We start from the raw sequence: 24,465 nt of genomic DNA on the forward strand, positions 1-24,465 counted from the left end.
GGCTGGATATTCTACAGTAGCAAGAAGCTGTCCTTTCAAACAAAAATTCCCTGCTTACCTTATCCAACTTTGCCCATGAACATGTAAGAGACGGAACAAATAAAAATCAAAGACAACTTTTAAATCTTTTCCTTTAGTATCCTACAGGATACAGCATAAGCACCCAAAATTTAAAAGGTTTAAAAAAAAAAATAAATAAATATTCTGAAACAATATAAGAAATCCAGAGTAAAACTGAAGGTGGTTACTTTTATAAGGTGGACAATGAAACATCTTCAAGTTTTAATAAATTGTTCCTCATATTTGGTAAGATGCATCAGAAAACAGAAATACTAAGAATATGCTACAAAACTCATCACCAGAAATGCTGCATAATACAATACCTGGCTATCATTTGCCATAAATTCAAATACAGACTGCTTAGGCTATGGAAAATTGAACTGTATTTTGAAGAAAGCTTAGGCTTTTGTATGTGCATTAAGGGAAAGACAAGTTTTGTGTGGAGCTGCATTTTTTTCGCAAAAAAATGAGAAAAACAGTTATTCAGTAAGAACTGTAACTGGTGGGAGCTATAAGCAGCAACAACTGAAAAGGGCCATTTCCTAGACCTCTGAAGTCACTCTGAACTTAATGAAATTGCCTCATAAAAAACAAGAGAATTTACTTTCAACACAGAACTTTTTTTTTTTTTTCTGAACGCAGAAAGGCTGTAACATTGCGGATTTTGTTTTTAAGCAGTTAGGGGGTAAAAAAGTAAAATATTTTTAAATATTTCTTCATAGCTAACCAGCTCCTCAACCTAAAATACTGAAGACTCTTTTGTGATGTCCTGTATCTATACTATTGTATATATATTGCATATATATACTGTATATATATTGTGTATACCATAGACAACCATATGGGTTTTTTTGTTTGTTTGTTTATTTTTTAATTCTGCTAATTACATGCTTCTCTTCTGCTTTACCATCTCTCTAGGTGCCTGTTGGTGCTCAGTCAAGTTAGAGAGCTCTCTCAGTTTCCTGTAACATCAGAACAGTTGTACTTTATTTTGTTCAACATACATCTTACACACCGTCCACTTACAAACAAGAAGGTCCTGCTCCTCTAACAGTTCCTCTAATCAGTAAATTGGCCCTAACTTCTCCCAAACAACAGTGATAAAGGATGAAAGGTTTCTCAGTTGTGACAAGATTAACAGCACATACTAAAGAACCTCCTGTTTATCCTTAGACAGACACTGTTTGCTCTTTGTCCTACACTCCAGTCTCCCAAGGCTTCACAGTGATAAGGTCTCTTTAGTGACCCATTCACAGTTATATCTTCCCATACAGGTGCCATCTCAACCTGCAATAGTTGATTAGGTAGCATATATACTACCTGAGACAGCAGACAAAAAAAGAGCTGCCTCTGGTTACGTATAAAATCAGAGCTAACCACCTAGTAGATCTTATTTAAGACTCAGACCATCTTATCCTGTCAATATACAGAGACATTATATCATATACTTAGCTATGACTCCGGAACTAAAAGAAAGAAGAAAAAAAAAGGTTTTTTTTTTTTTTTTTTTTTTTTAAAAAAAAAAAGCAGCCAGAAATCTTTTACTAGGAATTAGGTAATTCTGTATATAACTTCTGAATACATTTCTAAAAAGGCATATCTATCTTTATCATTACACTTTGTCCAATGTATATACCTGCCATACTTGATTTTTCAAACAGAAGACTACAGGTGGCATTTCCTTCCAGATGTTAGTCAACTGGACTTGAACTTTTTAACTATACATGTACAGTCCTTCATTATTCCTGTACAGAACTCTAGAAAAAAAAAACAAACAACAAAATCAGCTTTACATCCCTATGAATAAATACTAGAGGAATGATTCTAATATCTCTATGAAAGTAAACAACAGAAACTTATCCCTCTAGCAAGTAGGAAGACATTGAAATGGAGTAAAAATAAAAGTGCAAAATCATAGAGCCAGAAAACCATAGGATAGCTTGGGTTAGAAGGGATGTTTGAAGATCCACTCTCTTGCCAGATAATGATTTTAAGAGACACACCTAGAACTGAAGGCAAGGCTTTGAGATTTATTTATTTATTTATTTTAACTCTCCTGGTTTGATTTTGGCATTAAACCACCTCAATCCTTTATTCCACTAGTGAAGATATTAAATGAATCCAAGTCTATGGCTTCAAACTCCTTCAGGTAATTTATTTCACTTTTTCAACATTATTTCTGAATTTAATTCAGATACTTGTCCATGGAAGATTTTAATCAGGAAACACTTAATCTTGTGCTGAATCTGAACGCCAGCTTTGAGTCCTCCATGCTCTCTCCTATCCTTCCTCATCATATAGGTTAACCACCGTAAGCATTTGGATTTGATTTGTGCCTCTTCAATTCCATCAATTTTCAGAGACCTTCAGAAGATGGTGATGAGCAAAGGAGATACATAATGTCAATAAATACGTAAAAATAACTTTAAGCAAACACACAAAATCTGGGAAAACAGCCTAAGTAGTTCTGATTAATCCAACAGAAGGAAACACTATATAATGTGGTTTCAGTTGATTAGATTTTTACTGTGTGGATCACTCGTAGCAAGCCGTAGGGGGAGAAAAAAAAGAAAAGCAGAGAGGAAAAACAAAATAAAATCATATGGTATTGCATTACTATGCTTCTCCCTTGTGAAACTGGTTCATTTGTAAATGTTTCCTAATTTCAATTATGCTTGCATATAATCTACAAGAAGAAAATCCAAATTTCTAGCAGCAGCAGCTCAATTCAGAAAGTAATTCTAAGAAGTACCCATGTGTAATTTTAACTCCAATTTGGTCCAGTATTACCCATCTCTCATTCTTGTACTGCAACAATTCAAGTCCTATATTATTGTGACCCTGGTGTAAAACCAGAAGGTCCATCTGGCCAATTTATCTTCTTAATGAATATGCTCCTTTCCAATCTTAACTTGTATCAGAAATGTTTCAAAGCAAATCTAAGCTATGTGACAGCTCTATAATTTTACAACACAAATCAGTGTAACATATTATTTTAAGGATTTGTTCATATTTCCAAATTGACATTTTTTCTCATCAGTAGTTTGCATTAATGGGATAATAAATAGTATATAGACTAGTCTTGTAGTCCTATAGTAAAATGCTTCAGGAATATAGAAAACATCTCCCAAAACTTAGGAGAAAGAATGGCAAAAAATAATCAATAACATAAAAAGCAGAATCAAATGGAAACCCATCTTTATAGGTTTGACTGAAATTATATCTTCGTATTTTCAGTAACAGTTAATGAAAGAAAAAAGACAAAGGGAAAAATGGTTTCCCTTTTATTACTGAATTCAAATATTTCTACAACTACTAAAAGAAATAATCAAAAAGTAGCAGTTTTCTGTAATGTTCAAAACCCCAGATGCTGTTTCTCAGCACTGTTACACTTTCCTCATATATGTACAGTTAAGACCTTCTCCACTATAGCTAAACAGACTGCAGAAATCACATCATGAAATTCACTTCCTTTACTGTTCATCTGGAGAGGTCTGCAAGATAAGACTAATCCCCTTAAAACAGTTACGTCTGTGTACTTTTCATACCTTTGACAAAAACAACTATACAACGGGTTAAATGCAACAGGTAATAGAAATGTGATGCTAAGAAAAATGCTTTGTAAAAATTTTATTGACTTTGGCATGCTTCTGGGCAAAAATTACTCGAAAATTACATCCCTGATAGACCAGAAAAAAAAGTTGCAATTTAAAGAACTTGCAAAATATCACTTACTTTCTTAAGGTTTCTGTTTTAATACTGGCTTGATACTTTAGTGCAAAAGAAAAAATTAGGACTCTCTGAATGAAATTTAGCATTCCATGTCTGAGTATCAGGAAACGTATTCTCACTGTGAGGGTGACTGAGCACTGGAAAAGGCTGACAAACGCCCTTTGGAGACTCCCTCTTTGAGGCTGCCTAGACAAAGTCCTGGGTAACTTCCCCTATGCAGACAATGTGGTTGGACCAGACGGACCCAGAGCCTTCCCCCAGTCTCAACCATTCTGGAATGCTGTTATTCTGTTCTGACATTACAGAGAGACAAGTTAATGATTGCAGTATTCCTAAGAAAATGCTGAAATGTTCATAACAATGGAAACTTCACTCCCATGTTTCTTTACAGACCATATGTTTGGCTGAGAACAAATGTCCTTCTACAATATTTTGTTCCTAGACTCCATCATTATGGTAATAAAAGAGCAGAACAAGCATTATGCCTTAATTCTTAGCTTAATATAATTCTCATTTATGTTTTCTGTTTCCATCTGTGGCACTAAACAGTGACACCAAAACAAAAATAATCTTACAGATGGCATAATAAAGTGAAAAATATTTGTTTTCTTCTTAAATCCCATTTTTAAGTGGCTGTTAACACTCTAAAGCCAACAACAAGACTCTCATAATATAAATGTAGCATAAATGTATACCTAGAACCATAGAACCATAAAAGCACAGAACATAGCAAGTTGCAAGGGACCCATAAGGAACACTGACTCCTACCCCTGGCTCCACACAGAAGCATCCAAAATCCAAACGCTATGTGTGAGAGTGGTGTCTGGATGCTACTTGAGCTCTGACAGCTTGGGGCCATGCCCACTGCCCTGGGGAGCTGTTCCATGCCTACCACTCTCTGGTGAAGAACTTTTCCCTCACCCCCACCTGCCCCTTCCCTGACAGCTCCAGGCCATTTTCTCAGGCACTCTGTGGCTGTCACCAGAGAGCAGAGCTCAGTGCTGCTCCTCCGCTCCCTGTGAAGAGCTGCAGCCGCCATGATGCCGCCCCTCAGCCTCCTCTATGCTGGGCTGAAGAAACCCAGGCATTTGTTGATGCAGCTGCCTCTCATACATCTTCCCCTCCAGACCCTTCACCATTTTCAAAGCTCTCCTCTGAATGCTGTCCAATAGCTTTATGTCCTTATACTGGCACACAAAACTGCACACAGTGCTCAAGGTGAGGCTGAGGCCACATCAGCACAGAGTGGGGCAAGACAATCCTTTTCCTCAACCAGCTAGCAGTGCTGCTGTCCAGTCTCTTGTTTCCCAGTCTGTGTATATATATATCCAGGAATATATCCAGGGTTGCCATGTCCCACATCATTGTTAAACATCATGTGGTTGTGGCTTCCCAGCCTTTAAATTCATCAAGACCTCTTTGAAAGGCCTCTCCATCCTTGAGAAAGTCAAAAGCTCTTCCTAATTTAGTATGATTTGTAAACTTATATACTGTGCACTCAATTTCTGCAGCCAGATCATTTATAAAAACATTGAAGAGAACTGGTCCTAAAATGGAGGTCTCTGGAACCCCAGTAGTGTCTTGTGGCCAGTCTGATGAAAGGCCATGTATTATAATCCTTTAAGCCTAATCCATCTGTCAATTGTTCAGCCATCGTACTATGTACTTGCACTGGACATTTTGTTCAGAAGGATACCATGAGAGGCAATGCTGTTAAAATTTTAAAATTTAAATAATAATAATAATAATAAAAAATTGCTGCCTTCCCTTGTTCAACCTGACCTCTGGAAAACTGAAAAATTTACCATTTTTCACAATAGAGAAGAATGCACCAGCAGTATGAGTTTCAGAAGCATTTTATACTTGCCAGTAAATGCATTGGTTATGTAACTGGGAAAAACTATTAGTAAATCACAGGTCATTCTTAAAAGCCTTTTCTAAGAGACAGAACTCTCAGGATATATGCTCTGGAACATTCCTAGTTAAATGTCTCCTTACAGTTCTCCCCCCAGAAAAGGAGAAAATGCAAGAATGTACCTCCGCTTAGGAAGGAATCTCACATTGCCTGTACTGCCATCTCAAAGACAAAAAGTACCACAAGTTAAGTTTTGTATCATTTACTGCAGTAACTCTTTCAAAATACACAGCCAATGCCTAATTAATAAATATAATAAGTGAACAGTGAGGTATTAACTATAATATTAAAAATTTGTTTATCTGGTACCTATCTTAAAATCTTTTCAGAAACAGATGCCATCATCTGGAAATCACAATTTTGAACAGCCTTATATTTAAGGGCAGTTTCAGCAGTATATCTCTGTACACTGCTTTTGTAAACACACTCTGTAATGACATGTTATGTCACAGACCTATCTTGAAATACAGCTCTAAAATGCTTGTTCTCACCATGACAGGTTAATTATGACAGCATTCCAAGAGATTTAAGAATTAGCCAGTTGTCCTCGCTGAACTGGTAAGAGAAAAAGAACTTTTTACACAGAAGAATACACCGAGTCAAACACAGTGTTTCAGTATTATATCCATAAGTGACAAGAGGCATTCCATAGCACACAATAACGTTTGATACTTTTAAAAATTTCTTTCATTATACAACTGCCAATCTTAAGGAGCTTTAGGCAAAAAGGAGATAAAACAAATGGCTTTCATTTAAGCTTTCAGCTTTCTCAGTCTGAAGCAAGACATAAAATGTTGCTTGTACTGAGATAACATCTCTTTTGTGCATGTACATTAGGAAGCCCTAAATAAAACAGCAGACCAATACACCATTTAATTTCACTGAATATCTCCTTGTTAACACCCAAGTCCAAAGGCCGTTGTATATTTATTGGTATCCTTGGTCAAGAAATACCTCTGTAGTAATCTGGCAGTTGATTAAGAACCATCCTAACTCTTCAGTTTGTTGGCAAGTTATCAATAATAATTTTAAATGGGAAAATACAACAGCTGTTGGATTATAAGGGCACATAAACCAAATGGCTGTTTTACTAGTACTGTTTTCTGTTTCACAAGTCAGTAGTTACACAGTCCAAGGCCCTAGGGTGAGTATAAATCCTCAAAGTATTTTCACACATCCTTTATTTTACTTGCATGATTAGCCAAGTCAGTTTAGCCACATGAAAGGAGTTTAAAATGTATGCCTTGTGTCAAGGGCCAAGCAAGTAACGAAATTCCTGGAAAGTATTACCGAATTTACAGATTTTGTTTCGCCTTCTATTATGAACACATTATCATTCACTTCCATGGACTTATTACTGTTGATAACTATTCCTCATCTAACAGAATGCTGAATCATGTAGTCCTAAATAATTACTTTTTATATTTATGCACTTCTGCGTAGGATGATCTTCACTGTTGGAAGATGAATCATGACTCCCAGCTGAAGGTAGGCAAAGCCCAACAAAACAGCCTTAATAAAGGAAGTGTTACTTCAGCCACGCAGTGCTCTTGTTTCCATACTACAAACATTTTTAACCCTTAAGTATTATACACTAAGAGCAAGGAGCTGCCACAGGAGAAGGCAGAACGCAGAAAAATAATGCCAACATCAAGACTTCTGTTAGCATCAGCACTACCAAATTTAACATGTTGCTGTTTCAACAAAAATAGCCTTTAAAGATTACCTAAACGTGACATTCAAAAAGTTTACCAAACCAACAACAAACCACAGAAATTTTTTAAAATTAGGTAGTTAAAGAACAATTAACTCTCTGGAGGCAGAGACACTGAGTTGCAGCAAAGCAGTTCTGCAGGTTAGGCCCAAAATACAATGATACCTGGTAGCCCTGGTCATGGTAGATGTACTGTGTACCTTCTCAATGAAACAGCGGTGGAGGTGTTAATCTCCTGAAATCACAGAAATGCTAGGAATTAATAAACTTCTACTGACTTCAACAGCGTGAAGTTTGAGTTGTATATGCTAGCTACACTACTTTAACAAGTACAGCAATGAATTTGTGCAGATAAATAATTCAGACCTTCATAACTCAGGGAAATAAATTACACCTCAGCTTTGGCCTTATCTGGCCCAAGTACCCAAACATCCAGAGGTGAACGTAACTCACTTTCATTTCAACAAGGTCATCCACCCAGACACTGTTGTGAACAGCTGGGCTGAAGCAAACGACATCAGCTGGAGACAGCTGTGAGGTTTGATTCTGAAAAGTCACACCTCTGTTCAAAACAAGGACATAAGTGCAGACACACCTGAGGATGGCAGAAGGCAAAACTAATTAGCGATTCTAGTCCAAAGAAAAACTTCGCTGTAAATCAATTTAAGTTATTTCGCTGACAAACATTTTGCTATAATGAAGATGTATGATCTACAAACTAGTATTTAAAATATATGGATTTATGAAGGGTCAAATGATTTTTAAAAGACTGGCAAAAAACATGTTATTGAAAAAAAACACTGCTCTGCTCTTCATGACAAGCCATTACATAGCCCAAATTTGTTCAGAGTTTATGAAAAATGGAGGCACGATATTAAGTACCTGCTACAATTTCTCCCATATGGTGAACTGGTGTATAGAAAAAATTCCTCAAGAAGAGGAAAAAGCCTGCCAAGAACCTCATACAATCTCCTCATCATCTGCATCAATGAGGGTGATTCATTTATAATGAACCACTGGCAGGTAAAAATATGGTACTCACGAAACGTAGACTCCCTTTCTAGTTCTTTTTAATGATTTGTAGAAGAAACATTGTTCATGCCCTAAGAAAGGACAGGCACTATGTTTCCATATAAACCACAGGCAGTGCGTGTTCATATGACTTCTGTCACGCAGCATGAAAAGAGGATGTACTGTTTTCCCATAAATGCATTACTGTCAAGGTCTACATGAAACAGAGTCATTTATAACAGAAGCAGTGACATTCTTTTTAGCTAGACCATTTCAAACATGAATTCTATAATAAATGTTTTTTTTTTAAAAAAAAAAGACTGATTAGAGGCAGCTTAAATCAATATGCACTCAATTATGAAACAGCACATTTCAATTCTACTTAATTATATTTCTGTACTCCGTTTCCACATAAACAATTATTATTATTTTTTTTTATACCATGCTGAAAGTTCAGAACAGCAAAAAGAGATCTGATTAACCCTCTTGAAGTTTACAGGGAATCTGCATTGTGTAAGGGCTCTCAACTTGATGGTAGGAAAAAAATTACTCTGACTTAAAAATTTGTTTCGATTAAATATACACATGTATGCCTGAGCAGCACATGGCATACTTGATCTTGATCTTGATAACAGGCCCTGTGATTACATATAATAGAAAGTTAAGTAGCATTGATAGTTTTTAAGGCATCTGCATTATGTTTTTTTTTGAAAAATAGGTTTAGAAAAGATTGCTTCCATTATCTGCAATTTTAATCTAATGAAAACAGAAAAAATTACATAAATTGGCAGCAACCAAATACAACATAATTTCATGCCAAATCAAAACTAAGCAAGTATTTTACCAGTAAGTTAAAATGATGCTATCTCTCTATCTTAATGATAAAGAATCCAAGAGAAGTAAGTACACTGATGATATTCTGGTTCTTCAAGATGCCAAGCACTGGCAATTAAGAGCAGCAGAAGAATATGAGCACTGAAAATCGGCACAGAAGGTCCTGACTAAGGCTAAAAGATAGGCTAGAGCCAAATCTCACCTGCTGCATATCAGGCTTCCAGGAAAAATCACTAGATTAGTCTATTTTAGATGACGGGGGGAAAAAAAAAAAAAAGAAAGAAAGAAAATCACCTTGTACAAGGTACGCAGTAAAATTACTGTTTTCTCACAGCAGAAAAAAAAAAAAAGGATGAATTATCATAGCAAGACTGCCAGAAACCATATATTTTACTTTGTTCTCTCATTTATCTCTCATTTTCAATTCAGCTCAAAATACAATGATACTGACTAATGACCTGAAACGCAGCAGGTTACTGCATAAATTGAAGTAGTTCTCTAAGTTAGCTTTAGGCCAAAACTACTAAAATCAACTTTTAACACTAAGTTATGCTTGTATCATCCCAAGACATTATCTTTCCCTAGGATAAAATTAAAATATAGATCAAATACAAATCATACCAAGCTCTTCTTAAAAATCACACATTATCCATCCCTAAAACATATTTATTAATTTGGTTAAGTATGCTTTCTTTTTGACGTATATAACACGAAAGTAGAACTTATCTCACTCTAATTCATAGTAATACAACTGCACTAACAGTAAATACTTTGTTACAGAACTCTTTCAACAATATATTATTCCAGCAATAAAGGGAAAAGTTGCTACACTTACACCCTGCGTCCAAAATTGTCAGTCAGAGATGGAGTATTACATCAAGGAAGAAATTGCTCAGCAGGGTTTGGCCTCGCCTCTGTAATACCCTTTGAAATTCTGCTATTGCATTTAAAATGTCCTTCAAACATTTAAAACTACTATTAATTTATATGGAGAACAACATGAGAGCAGTCAGGAAACCTATTATTTTTACTGTGGGGGAAAAAAAAACAACAATAAAAAAACCTACTGAACAAATATTGAAATGAGGGCTTACTAAGGGTTAACACCCTACTTTGCTGCACTGTCTCGATTTATTGTGGAAAATTTCAGGTTATCACAGAGAAAACAAGCATCTCTTGTCAATCACACATTCAAAGGCCATGTGTGAGGCAGAGGAATCCTTGAGACCACACAAAGCAGCATGTAATTTGTGCCCTGAAGGGGCATATTCTAGAGAAACGTGAAACCAGGACACAACAATCATACCCACATGTTTATAACCTTTCAACACCCACATCTTAATGACTCACACTTGTAAAACCACCACCATGGTTACCTCCTTTTAAAGGAGCCTCATAGGTCAGCAGCATACTTATTTCTCTTGGATTCTTCTCCAGCAGTGAAAAGTGGAAATCCAGAATACCAATGCTGAATCATGTCTTCTAATCATAAAAACATGAGTATCACAAATGTGCAAACGTTGCGTCACCATCAGCTCATCACTACCTTGTGTAGCTTGTTTCTAAAGATCTTGCAAACCTACAAACAAATCAGTTAATATTCTTTCTTTCCTCGTTATGTGTAGAGAATGGAAAAAAAAAACGGAATTCACACCCTTATACATACACTCTTTTTTAACTGATGCCCTTCTCACGGGGAAGGTTTATCCTTATACTTTATACATCTGCAAAACAAATTAAGAAGCATTTCTCAATTCAACCAGTGCAGAATGAACAATGTATTACCATCTCACGCTACAGTATTTTTCAGTGTACAGAAACCATTAGTGGTTTAAAATTTATTTATTCTTTTAAGCGTCGGTCTGGGTGCACACATTCTAGACTAGCAATTTTCTGCCTGGCTATACATTTATATTTTCAAATGCGTACTTTGTATTCATTTGTATGAAGCCTGCATATTCACCATCTGACTGGGCCTATGAATGTTTTATGGGAATACATCTCAGCACAGGAGGCACAGAAATTAATTTCCACAAGCAAAGTGCTGCGGCTTTAGCTTTTTGTGTCCCCCAGTGGAATCCACCTTTCTGAAAGGTAAAAAAGGGGTCATTTGTGACAGAAGAATTTGTTCTTATTAAGAAACAAAAGCTACTTACTGTCTTTGTTCATTTTGCAACAAGTATTTTCATTATTTATTTTGCTATTATTTGCTATCGTTACTGAAGCTGTGAGGTGAGTGATCTGGAAGTCATTTCCCTTTATCTAACTGCCAAAGCATAACTGCAGCATGTTAGCCATTGGCATCCTTATTTGTTTCTAGGTGGTTTCTATTTTTGAAATCTTCTCTGGAAGTTCAGTTTCCCAGGTGGGAGGAAGGAGGAAAATGGAATGACCATTAGACGAGGCAACCCAGGCAACTTCAATCTTTTGCTTGCAGTAATGTCTCCAGGGTTTTTACATATTTTGAAAACTCCTGGTGACAGTTTGAAAATGGGTTTGTAAGATCCTAGTGTCTCCCAGGTTGTTATTTATTTGTATAATTTCATTAAAATCAGTCTTCTTATTCTTTCGGCCAGGGACCCTGGACAGCCTAGTCTAGTAGCAGATTAGGAGGTTGGCAGCCCTATCTGTGGCAGGGGGGTTGGAACTTGATGATCCTTGGGGTCCCTTCCAACCCAAGACATTCTACAGCTCTAAGATTCATGATCTGGCTTGATTTCTAGCTGAGAATATCAGATGTTCATATCTAGCTCAGCAACAGAGGAGTATTTTTCTGATATTCTAATGCCTTATGACATGATTTATGAATTTAAGCTAAGTTAAGAATTACAATTACTTTTTAACAGAAAACTCATAGAGACTTCATCATAAATGGGCATATTCATCATAAATGGGCATATTCTGCTTTTCTTATTTTTCCCAGAAAAATCAGCAAAGTAATGATTTAGTGCCAAAGAATACGACAGAGAACTAAACCACATCCATCAGCATTCTGATTAGAGTTGCCTCTACAAAGATATTAAAGGGATGCCACAATTGCACAAACAAAGAGTGAATTCTGCAGTTTTTTGGTTATTTTTTTTTTCTGTATTATTCTGGGGCTTTGAGAACTTACAAGCTTTCCCATTTAAAAGATTTATGGTACAAAGGAACAGCAATTTGCATGACTTGGTCTCCAGACCTAAGACATCTCTCTATACCTTTTGATCATTTAACTGCTGAATTAAAAGTCACCTGGATGGCTAATGAGTACTGCAAAGAAGACAGCAAGTAGCCATCGTCTGCAATACAAGGAAACATGGAACATACTCAATCCTATTTTCAAGGGAGGGGACGAGCCACTCAGTATATTCCATTGCAACAAAGCCATTGTGTACACCAGCTCTGAAATTCATACTACCGCTTCTTAAAATAGAAGTGTCATCTGAGCGTAGACTGGAAGCTTTATCTTCATAGCACAAATGACTTGGTTAAACCAGTGTGCCCTTAGTAAACACATTAGATGTCCAAATTACTCATTCTTCTAATGCAACTAAGGTTATAGTTATTTATTTGGTAAAAAGGGATTCAAAAGAAGTAAGAGCAGAATAATGGAGGCTGATTTCTATTAATCAGACAGACCTCCATCATATCAACTAGTGTAACTGACAGTGGAGGTGCAGAAATGCGTTCCTGTGCACCTAGCACGTAACCCTTAGAAATGAAGAGTTCCAGCAGAGAATGTAACAGACAGAAGACAGTATAATACTTTTTCTTCCCCTAATATTTCTAAATTCATGTTAAGACTTCAATTTTGCAATTCCCTGTGCATTTGCTATTTCTCTTCTTTTTCACAAAACCTGTTGCACTTAACATACTCAGTTTTACAATGACTTCACAACTGGTTTAATCTACTTTAAGGCTAGATTACAGAGAAAATTTCAGGTTTTTTTTTTTTCATTAAACCAAGATATCTGTTGGTTTAGAGCAGATTTTCACTGCCTTTATCTACAGGAAAAAAAAAGAATAGAAAGAACAACATAACACTACATCTGACATCCTATCTTTTCCACAAATACTCACATGAATGAATGAAGCACAAATGCAGAGTTTGATGCAGTAGTAAATGAATGACTTTGTTTATGATGAGATGATTTGAAAGCTGTGAAGTTTGGTTTTACTCAAGTAAAGCATTAATTAAACCAAATAAGCTTAATTAAGTTTCCCTAAATGACTGAGATTATACACCCTGGAAATCACGTTACCTTTGATAGTATCCCAGTGAATGTTTCTTGACAGTTCACTTTGAACACTAATTTAATTATTAATTATTGTCTTTTATCATGGACTGTCTCTTTCAGAAGTACCAAATGAATACTCTTGTATGTATCTGTGATTCTTTTTCTTATCATTAGATAAAGCACTTTGAAATAAAGAGACCTGCCACACTGAGAGCTTGATGAAAGTCTTGGTATGTGCTTAACCAGCAGGCCACTCGTTACTGGGCATTCATTTCATATGACAACTGTAAGTACCCCATTATCTCAGGGACAGCAGCTCTACTGCACCGGGCAGCAATCCTAAGACTGCTACCAGGTATCATTTCAATCAGGCCCATACATGTTGACAAATGACTTCTGCACTTTCCTACTGGTAGCACTGCTCTCAGGAAAGCAGATGCTTGATGTTTCAATCAGTAAATGCAGTGAACTAACGCCTTTGAGCTTTGCCAAGCAATGACCCAAATACAACAAGGGACAACAACTGCTGACACTTTTATTCTTTTTATGCTGTGCCACTTCTTACCTCCTTCTCTTCTTGCTGAGCCTTCCAGATCATGTCACTGATGGAGAAAAAGACTAGAAAGGAACCAGTAACAGTAGAAAAAGCAACACAGAATGTTGACACTGGTTACTGACTTGGTAAGATGTACAACAGTGATTTAAGAAACAACTAACATAGAAAACCACTGCACTGCTCTTATTTGAATATCTAAATTATCACCTTGCTAAAATCCAAACGTAATCTTCTCCTCAGTAACTTTCTTTTCTGCAAAGAGGCTGAATATAAAGAAAACACTGTAGAAATGTAAATAATTTGTACTGGAAGGTACTGCTTGAGAAAAAATTTGGAATGACCAGTAAACCACTTACTCAGAGTAGGTAAAAATTACTCTGTTTAATACACTCAAACACTGTACATCTCCAATACCTAACATCTGTTCTAATGACAGAAAAAGGTAACACAAGATCAGCTTCATTTTCAGTTTCTAGGATGACATCTCCACAGAACTTCTGGCTCACATGTCCCATTCCAAGTTCATCTTTCTTTTGACTACTTTTTGGTTACATCAAAGCAACCTGCAGTAAAATTCCAACTGCAGTAATTTATCTTGTGAGATTCTTTTTCCTATGGCAGTAACACACAGTTATTCACTAATCTTGAAACAGAAATACAAAAAACAAATTTTCTTCTTACTGAATTCAAATTAATTTTGATATTTTGATCCATTCTTTAAGATTATAGTTAGCACATTTCTAATTTGGGCTTTACTGAAACAGTTTGGGTTTTTGTTGTTGTTGTTGTTCATCTCGTGGATTTCATGACGTAAGATTTACTTATTCTTTCCCTCAAAACTTTACTTTTAGCTATGTAATTTCCCTTTTCCTAAGAGGGAAGAGAACTAAGTGCTTGTTCACTTCATTTACAGCAGTGTTCCAACAACAAAGAAAAACCTCTAATCAGTGTAGTGAAGGAGAATTACAGGCTAAAGAAGCAAAAGACGACAAAGTGAACTTCAAAACAGCCAGATATCCTGTGTCAAGACAGAAAAGATCAGATTATTTAATAGATCAAATTATGGAATCTCATGACCAAAATAAGTAAAATAATACTGTTACTAGAAATAACTAGCACAGTAAAATTGGAGATTTAGCCTTCTATTTTAACAAGAAAAAGCATTATCTCATCAGCAAAAGGAAGTTTGGTCTCCATTAAGTGTTTAGTACAGACCAGAGAGGAGTGCTGGTCAACAGCAGGCCAGCAGTGTGACCTGGAAGCCATGAGGGCAAACCACATTTTGGGGTGCATTAAAAAAACAATACAGCCAGATGGTCAAGACATGATTGTCCTGCTGCCATGCTGGTGTGGCCTCGCCTGGAGTACTCCATGCAGTACTGGGCTCCATAATATAAAGAAGATGTTAATGTCCTTGAAGGCATTCAGAGAAGTGCAGTAAAGGTGTAATGAAGGGGAAGGCATGTCCTGAGAGGAGAGGCTAAGGACACCTGGGTTGTCTAGTCCAGAGAAGAGAAGGCTGAGAGGTGAACCTCTTGTTCTCTGCTGCTTCCCGAGGAGAGGAAGCTCAGAGGGAGGTGCCAGGTTCAACTCCTGATCACCTATGTAGGACAGGAGTGGCACAAAGCTGACAAGGGGAGGTTCTGATTGGACATTAGGAAACCCTTTATTACTATAAGAGTGAAGAAACATTGGAACAGGCTTCCCAGAGAGCCAGCTGATGTCCCATGCCAATTGGTGTTCAACAAACTTTTGGATAACATACTCATGCTGTAATTTTTGGTTTGCCCTTAAGTGGGCAGGCAGTTGGACCACATATCTTTGAAGGTCCCTTCCAAAAGAACCATTCTATTCTATTCCATTCTATTCTATTCCATTCTAATTCTATTTAAAACTGAGTTGTTGGATCTCATTGTTAATAAACATCTACAGCGCAGGAGTCAAGTCAATGGGGGTGGGTTCTTTTTGGTGGCAAGCAACAGTAGAATAAGGGACAATGGGCAGAAGCTGGAACACAGGAAGTTCCGTGCTAATGCAAGGAAGAAGTTCACTGTCAGAATGACAGAGCACTGGAACAGGCTGCCCAGAGAGGTTGTGAAGTCTCCTATGGAGGTATTCAAGACTCATCTGGACGCCTGTTTGTGAGACCTGCTGTAGGAACCTGCTTTAGCAGGGTGTTGGATTCAATGATCTCCAGAGGTCCCTTCCAATCTCTACAAATCTATCATTCTGTGATTCTAGGATGCTACTGACAGACAGAATATAGGAATCTGCACCACAGTGTATTCTGTAGTCTACCTCCTTTGAAGAACAGTGAGAGCAGTTTAAGGATGCTACAAAGACTGAAGCACTTGGGAAATTCATCACAACATTCCAAGTTACTGTAACTCATTTCATAAGGAAACGTGGAGAGGAAGACAGGACAAGGAGACTGGATAGCCAAAGGCTTCTTCCAAACTAAATTATTTTATGATTTATGATAGAACCAACCATCCATATCTTCAGTATCAAGTACTTACACATTAAAGGAATGATACCAAGGGCAAGCTGATGGACGCATAAATCTCTGAAGGAGAAATGGTACTGGATCATAGATCTATGGATGAGAGTTAGTCCGGACTGGTTGTATATTAAGACTAGTAATCCACATTTAGAACTGACCTTCTCACAAAGATTTTATAATCAAGTACAACACCAATCAAAGCCAATATACAAAGCAATTGTTTAAATACAGGCAATGCAATATAATCCCTGTATGAAGGCACTATGATTCAGAAATGGCAATGAAACTAGAGCTATATAAAAAAATAATCTATTGTAGCTAGAATCTGATGGTACATTCATGGAACTGTATTAACTAACATCAGCAGCTACAATGCCACTCCAAACAATAAAAGAACACTATTTCAAAATGTCACCCTCTGTATTGTTACCAGACAAGTAGGCTGAGCCAGGTAGAGGAGTAAGTGCCTCAGTATACTTCTGAAAAGACTCTCCCTGAAAATGAGTGAATAATTTCAACAATAGGAAAGGAGAAGGTATTGACGGTCTACTACCAAGTCCTGGATGAACACGGATGTCAGGATGAAGTACAGTCAACTTCAGAATTTTGTGTTCTTGATAGCTCTAGGGCAACTACTCCCAGTTAAAAATCCAAAATATTTTGCTTCAGTGCTAAAGAAATAAAAGTGGTATAAACTCAGAACAATGACTATGAAGTTCCTAAAATACACATACATGTAATTTCACAACTCTATCAGAACTACTTATAATCACAAAACAACGTGATTGAATGCATTACAACATACCTTACAGAAAGCTACATATCGACCGAAAATCAGGGCCGCATAGTCTGCATACACACCCAAACACTCATCTCATTTATATTTAAAGCCCAAAGGAAATAACATAGTAGCTAACACAAAACATTCTCTCAGAACTGTTTCATTTTTATCCCAGCTTTTTCACTCTATTGGTTTAATTATTATATTAAATCCTTATGTCTTCTCAAATGCATGCCCACACCAACAGGAGAACTTTTTGATCTTTTAAACTGAGCTCAGAACTTATTACAGCAGCTGAAGTAATATCCTCCACCCACTATTAGAATCATGTTCACAGGTGTGGATGTAATATGAAAGAAGAGGAAATATTCATTTTAAGATGCCCTTTATCACCTGCCTGAGATGGGTACTTTCCACACGTATCACAAACCATATTTATCTGCAGGAACATAAAGAACAGCAAGCTATCTTTTCATAAAAAACATCACCACATCTCCACTTCAAAATTTATCCTGCAAAATCAGCCCATGTGCAGTCACATAGCACTTGCTCGTCTTACCTATTTTGGAGTGGCTCAGATTACCCGCATGAGATTCAGTAACCAAGGAACAGTCTTTAAACAGTCATTCAAGAGGCTACGTGACCACATAAATTTAGCATCATTAAAAAAGTGCTTATTCTTAATAAGTTCTGACTCTTCACTAGCAAAAGGGACAGGCCACTGATTTTCACTACAAACTTACTCTGGACAGTTGCCCAGGTACTAAGTAAACACCATGTTCACCATTGATAAGGCCTGTCAGCACGGTTAGTACAGCCTGTCACTCAAATGCAGCAAATGGTATATATTAAACTGAACGTGAGCATCAGTAAACAGTTTCTGGGCTTTCCCCTCTTGACAGAGGAAGAAGAGGCTAGAAAAGAAATAGATAGTGATAGAAACACAGAAGAAATTTTCAAGTTGTTAAAATCTTTAACTCCCCAAAGAATTCACAGAAGCTTTTCTTGCATGTAACTCTTGAAGTTTGATCCTGCTTAAATAAACAATTCACAACTAGCTAAAGAAACAGCCTAAAAGTAGCAATTTATTTCCCACCTAACTAACGGAGCACAATTACAGCAATCTAAAAATCTTCAAGAGAAAGACAGAAAGCGAGCATTCTTAAAGGAAGGACATACATGCAGAGATACTCCTTGACAAAATAAATACATAAATGCTAAATGAAGAAAACGTGCTCAGGAAGCATCATTCCTAAGTGTTATAATTTCAACAGGACATTTCTAAGGCAGTCCAAAATCTCTGCATGAATTACCAGTGTAATTACCAGTGTACCAGTTGTCAATCTGCTACATGTTGATATATTTCTGCTGTTCAGTGATTTTTTGTCTTTTCCCCTATTTGCTATTAGATCATTTTCAATAAATTCCTCCCCGCATCACCCTCTAATTCTATTTTATCAATCTTGTTTTTAATTGGCCTGTACTCTGGTCATGTTTATATATCCCCGAAGTCAGTTATAACAGACCTGAAAGAGAAAGTAGAGCAAGCTGGTGTGCTTGAATTACACCCCATCACAAGATACATGTTAGACAGTAACTATTCACAAAATCCAGTTGTTTTCAGATGGAGGTTTACTTTGGAGACAAAAAGGAAAATATGTTCTGACAATGTCAAAAATGTTCTGCTTCCAAATGACTTCCTCTTTCAAATTCTGTTTATATTATGTTATGATGGCACATATGAAAACATGAAGATGAAATGGAAACCAAACACCACTCAAAATATTTTGGTCCAGCCTCTACTGATTCATTTTTAGCCTTCCTCTGCAAAACAAGTTGAGAAAATTTGGCGTTATCTCTAATTAAACCAAATCTCTAAGTATTCCATGACACAGAATGCACCATTTTACAGCACTATTGGATGGTAAAACTGAACCTAAAATCAAAGCAGTGGATATTGTCACAGTGGAGCACATTCCTATCTTTGATTAAAGAAACCCAATCTAGCAAAAAGATGCAAAAGAACTTCCTTGTTGAGTCTCCATGAAAGCAAAGATTTAAATATTTGAATTTTTATTTTGATGTCCATTTATTAAGAAGCCATAAAACATTTTTGCCTCAAGCCTTAAAAACAAATAGAAAGACCTCCCTGTTCCACAGCATCCGCATTACTGGAGATAACACAGCAGAGTACCACCTTCAACATCATGTCCTCAACATGAGTTACACAATTACTTTGGTGACATTAACTGCAAAAGTGAATGACTGACTGCTTTCCCATGGTACTACTCATAATGACTCTGAATCAAAGGTATGTCACTTTATTTCAACTGACAACAAAGCACAGTTTATTTCCTCAGTTCATACGTACATAAACAACAAAGCAGTGCTGGCAAAGATGCTGATTTACTCTTAAGTATCAAGAACAATTCCAACATATATTCTGCATTTAAAATTTCTTTTCTGCTTTATTTGTTTCCTAAGGCTCCCCTGTTGATTTTTTGCTTGTTGGTTTTTAATCATGTGGAAAAGGCTTTGGGGTTTCCATTTAAATCCTCTACTTGTGATCCCAAGAAATTGAAACTGAAATCCCAAAAGCTTACATGTATGACACTAAAAAGAAGCAGTACCAGAAATTGTGAAAACTTACTTTAAAGCTTTAACAGCTTGCAGAAACAAAAGGTATATCTAATGCCAGTGAAACTGTATGCTTTCCTTGGAAACAGAGTCCCCATGGTCAGTTAAAGGTGTACTTACGCCTTTATCCTCATCTCAGAACCTTCAAAATCCCTCCTTTCTCAGCCAATGAGCTACATTCACCATTAACTCTCTTTCAGTCAATCTGCCTTGCACAAAAGCAAAACAACCAAACAATTCTCATGCATTTCCCCTCTGAACAGTCTTGAGAGTATCGTTCCATTACTCTTCATTCATTTTTCACTGTGCACGTATATCTTTGCAGCATCTTGATAACATCCAGATGGCTCATCTGTCACGAGTCAAAACAATCACAGAACATCCTGAGTTGTATGGTCATACTCAACAGACTGTATTCTCCAAAGACTCTTCCTATGACCACAGTCCAAAACTCTGCTGATTCTCTAGATTCAGCAATAGTAACCTGAAGTTATCTAAGCTCTAATGGTAAGGAATATTGTAAGTATTTTTAAATTACTATGTCTGTTTTTACTTCATTTTTTCCCCACACGGCTGAAGCAAAACCACCTGGAAAAGCAGCCATAAAGCAAAAATCTGTTTTATGCCTGCTTTAAAAAAATTAATAAATATATCCATATTAGAGTAATTGATTTGATCTACTTTTCATTACAGGAACATCTACTTATTAAGACAATGATCTTTAGGAAGTGACCTTATAAAGGAGAACTACTTGAGTTATCTAACACACAGACCTATATTACACCAATGATGTCCTGCTCTAGCAGAATAAACTGGCATCACTAAAAGCTGGAGAAGCATTGTTACCACAGGACAGACAGTTAGGGTAACACTGAGCCAGCTCAGAGGTGTTCTCATATTGGAAATATAGCACTCCCTTCATCTCTACCAGCCTCTCCAAAAGCTTCAGCCTTTTCAATAAGGTTGTTGTAAATATCACATAATGAAGCACAGAAATACTGTCAGTGTCACTGCCTGCCTCAGAGGGCTTAAATTCTGGGCAGTAAAAGGAGTCAATATAGAAAAAAAGCAACTACCATCAGGGAAGCTTTACAAAGGACTAATACGTAGCTCTAGGCACACAGGCCGCCACCACATGATCTAAATCCTTGCCTCGATGGCTTCAAGACAGTACTTCAGTCCCAGTTTTTCACTGGATTAATTTTGCAGTGTTACCCAAATGACATTTTTCTACCCACAAAAATGCTCAAATGGACAAACCAACACCAAATCCATTCTAAAATATAATGCATGTGTCTTTTTCATTTGGATGAGATCCTCACTGTTACTATCTGTGTAACTAAAGACTGCTAGAAAACTGAGAAAGTGGTTGTCACTGAATATGAGACCTTACTTCTGATAAATTCAGTCAGTCTGGACTGACAGAAAACTACTCTCTGAGGACTATTTGCAGGGCAAGTGAATGAGAATAATGTTTAGCTCATACTAGCTCAATCACCCAGGGTGAAATAGATCAGAATGCATTTATATCTCACTTTTCAACTACTTCCTCTATTTTTTTTTTATTTTATTTTTAAATAACTCTTTCCCTTAGTTGCATGAAGTGCAAGGTATCCCTAGGGAAACAGATGCTTGCTACATATGTGAACGCCAAGTGAAGCCTTAGAAACACTGTGGGACTCGTACTCAGTCTCTAAGGATATCTCCTTCTAACGAAACTTGTTAGAGTCTTGGTCTCAGTTTCTTTTGCAGCCTCTGAAACAGAGAATTTGATCACTGCAACTACACAGCACACAAACAACAGAACAAAGGCAGGCAGGTGCAGTGTTGAGTGACAGGCAGGAAGTTTCAAGAATCAGAGTCAGACATAGAACAGCACATTAAAAGCTTCATTCTTAAAAGAGGCAAACATTTGTGGTCTTTCTTTTCTTTTCTTTTCTTTCTTTCTTTTTTTTTTTTTTCCTCAAGAGAAGGCAAATTAAGGGTCAGAACTCTCTGCAGTATCTGTTACAGTAACACTGTACCAAAATAATATACTGTTCTCAGCTTCAGTGTTCAATGGTGAAGGTCCTGTTTCAATCTCTGAGGATAGGATTTACAGTCTATTCTTGGGATGTCTTACGGAAGTCTTTAAGCTTTAAGTTTCTATCAACCAGGTGTTTATCTGCCTCTCGTGTAACTCAGATTGCTGACTTGTGACTCAGAAACCTCTGTGTGCAACTGCTCATAGTCTTTGTGGCTGAGTACTTTACCTAATTATACAGCAACAATCAGAAGCAGAGAAAACAATGCTAATGAGAGAACAGCCTCCCTGAAGAGAGATGAACAGGCGTAAAGAAGATAACTGGAACAGAAAGATTGTTTAGGCTATACCAGCTGAACAAAACAGAAACTTACCTTCAAACATACATCAACGTGACATGAGACTGTTGCACCATGAGATTAGTTTCTGTCATGCAGATTAAGATCTTAGGAGGAAAATAGTTTGCACACAGAACCACCAATAATTGATACGCATCTTGAGAGGCCTAATTTCACTAAATATTGCCGCTCTTACTTGGCTTTTCACACATTCGGTGACTTCCGCTGCACATAATCAGCAGCCTCACATCTGCCTCAGTACCCAGAGTACGATGACAACACCATTACAGAGTGCCTTTTAAAACGTTAAAGTAACCCACCAGTTTCACAGGGACAATGTTTCAGTGGCAAAGATGAGAGGTAAATACTTCAACCGAATGTTCTGCTGAAACCACACCTCAATCCTTTTTTTTATTATTATTATTTTCATTTCCAATAGAAATTTCTGATCACTCCTGTTCTGACACAAGCAAAAACTTGACTTCAAGGCAAACCTTGGCTCCCAACAACACTAAAAGCAAATTTATAACTGTTTACTGCATTTTTTGTGGTGGTGTTTTTTTTCTTTTTCTTTTTTTTTTTTCCAGACTTCAAATGGTAATGAGACAAAGGTGATTCCATATGATTCTTCCAAAGACTCACAGAGTCATAGAACCGCAGAGGTTGGAATGCACCTCAAGAGATCACAGAGTCCAACCCCCCTGCTAAAGCAGGTTCCCTACAATAGGTCACACAGGTAGGCATCCAGCCAGGTCTTGAATATCTCCATAGAAGGAGACTCCACAACCTGTCTGGGCAGCCTTCTGTTCCAGTGATGCATCACCCATGCTGTAAAGAAATTCTTCAACACATTTGTATGAAACTTCCTATATACATGTTTTAGGTCATTACTCCTTGTACCATTACTACACACCACCAAGCAGAGCCTGGCCTCATACATTTGCATCCCACCTTCCTTTAGATATCTATAAACATTTATCAGATCTTCTCTCAGTCTTCTTTTCCCCAGGCTGAGCAGACCCAGGTTACTCTGCCTTTCCCCATATGGGAGATGCTCCAGGACCCTTCTCATCTTTGTGGCCCTCCTCTGATGCAACACAGAAAGGTGGTCTGAAATCTACTTTTAGCCATAAATTACAGCATTCTTACATCTTGTCTGGTTCTGTCTATTAGTTGTTAAGCAATTGTGATAGACCAAATATTGATCAAATGTTCACAGTACCACATGAAGTTTCACAGTTACAAGTCAATTTTTTGGCTCACAGAAATCACACCAGCATCACTGACTGCATTGGATCTAAGCAAAGACAAACTGTTTCCCACCAAATAAGACCCAGTTCTATTTAATCTATTTATTTATTCATTTTACCTCTAACACAGTTTTGCTTCCCAGGGCAGAAATCTCAGTGGTTCAGTCATTTTCACCAAATAGCATGCTTCAGTGAATCAGACACTGTGTTGAAGAAAGAATGCAATCCTACTGTCATGACAGCTTCAAAACGAGTTTCCCTTGCAGAAATCTATGGAATGAAGAGATATATCTTTCAAAATCTGCATTTTAAGGTAACAGCAAGATTTAATCCTGCTGTGAAGTAACTGTATTGGAAAACAAAAATAGAAGCATTTCAAACAACACCTTTGTGAAAATCCACTGAAACAGACTGCTGGACAGGCACACTTCATATTGGCAAAAAAGATCCACTTATATCATGCATTAGTATCTCTTGTATGTTGAAAACAACATATCAAAATGAACTCAAGAAAAGCCTGTAATCACAACACAGTTTGGGAAATATTGCAACAGTTAAAGAGCATTTGGAAGTAAGAGGAGCCCAAAACGATAGATATTTTTCAATCAAACTTTGTGTTTCCATTTTTTTTTTCATGTGGCAGAAGCTGTGAAGAACCTGTTATGGCAGCAGTAAGTCAAAAAAGAAATTCTTTACGTTCCTAAAATAAAATGAAACCTCTCCAAGAAATGCCAAATTTCTTGACAAAAATAAGAGAATGTTCTGTATGAATATGCATAGCATTGCCAGCTGGAATCCAACTTCTGCTGTGTGATATTCAAGAAAATCGTGCTTAAAGAAGGGACAGGTTACTCCCTATGAATAGGATGGAATGGTCTTATTTCAGAAAGA

At 36.9% G+C, this 24,465-nt stretch overlaps 1 non-coding gene across 1 annotated transcript in view; it reads right to left on the reverse strand.

Annotated features, from left to right (window-relative positions):
• The window catches only part of LINGO2, a 318,294-nt gene that overhangs the window by 281,366 nt on the left and 12,463 nt on the right, over positions 1–24,465 (reverse strand). The window lies entirely within an intron of this gene.

The sequence above is a fragment of the Gallus gallus genome, chromosome Z (assembly GCF_016699485.2).
Source record: "Gallus gallus isolate bGalGal1 chromosome Z, bGalGal1.mat.broiler.GRCg7b, whole genome shotgun sequence".
Taxonomy (NCBI): Eukaryota; Metazoa; Chordata; class Aves; order Galliformes; family Phasianidae; genus Gallus; species Gallus gallus.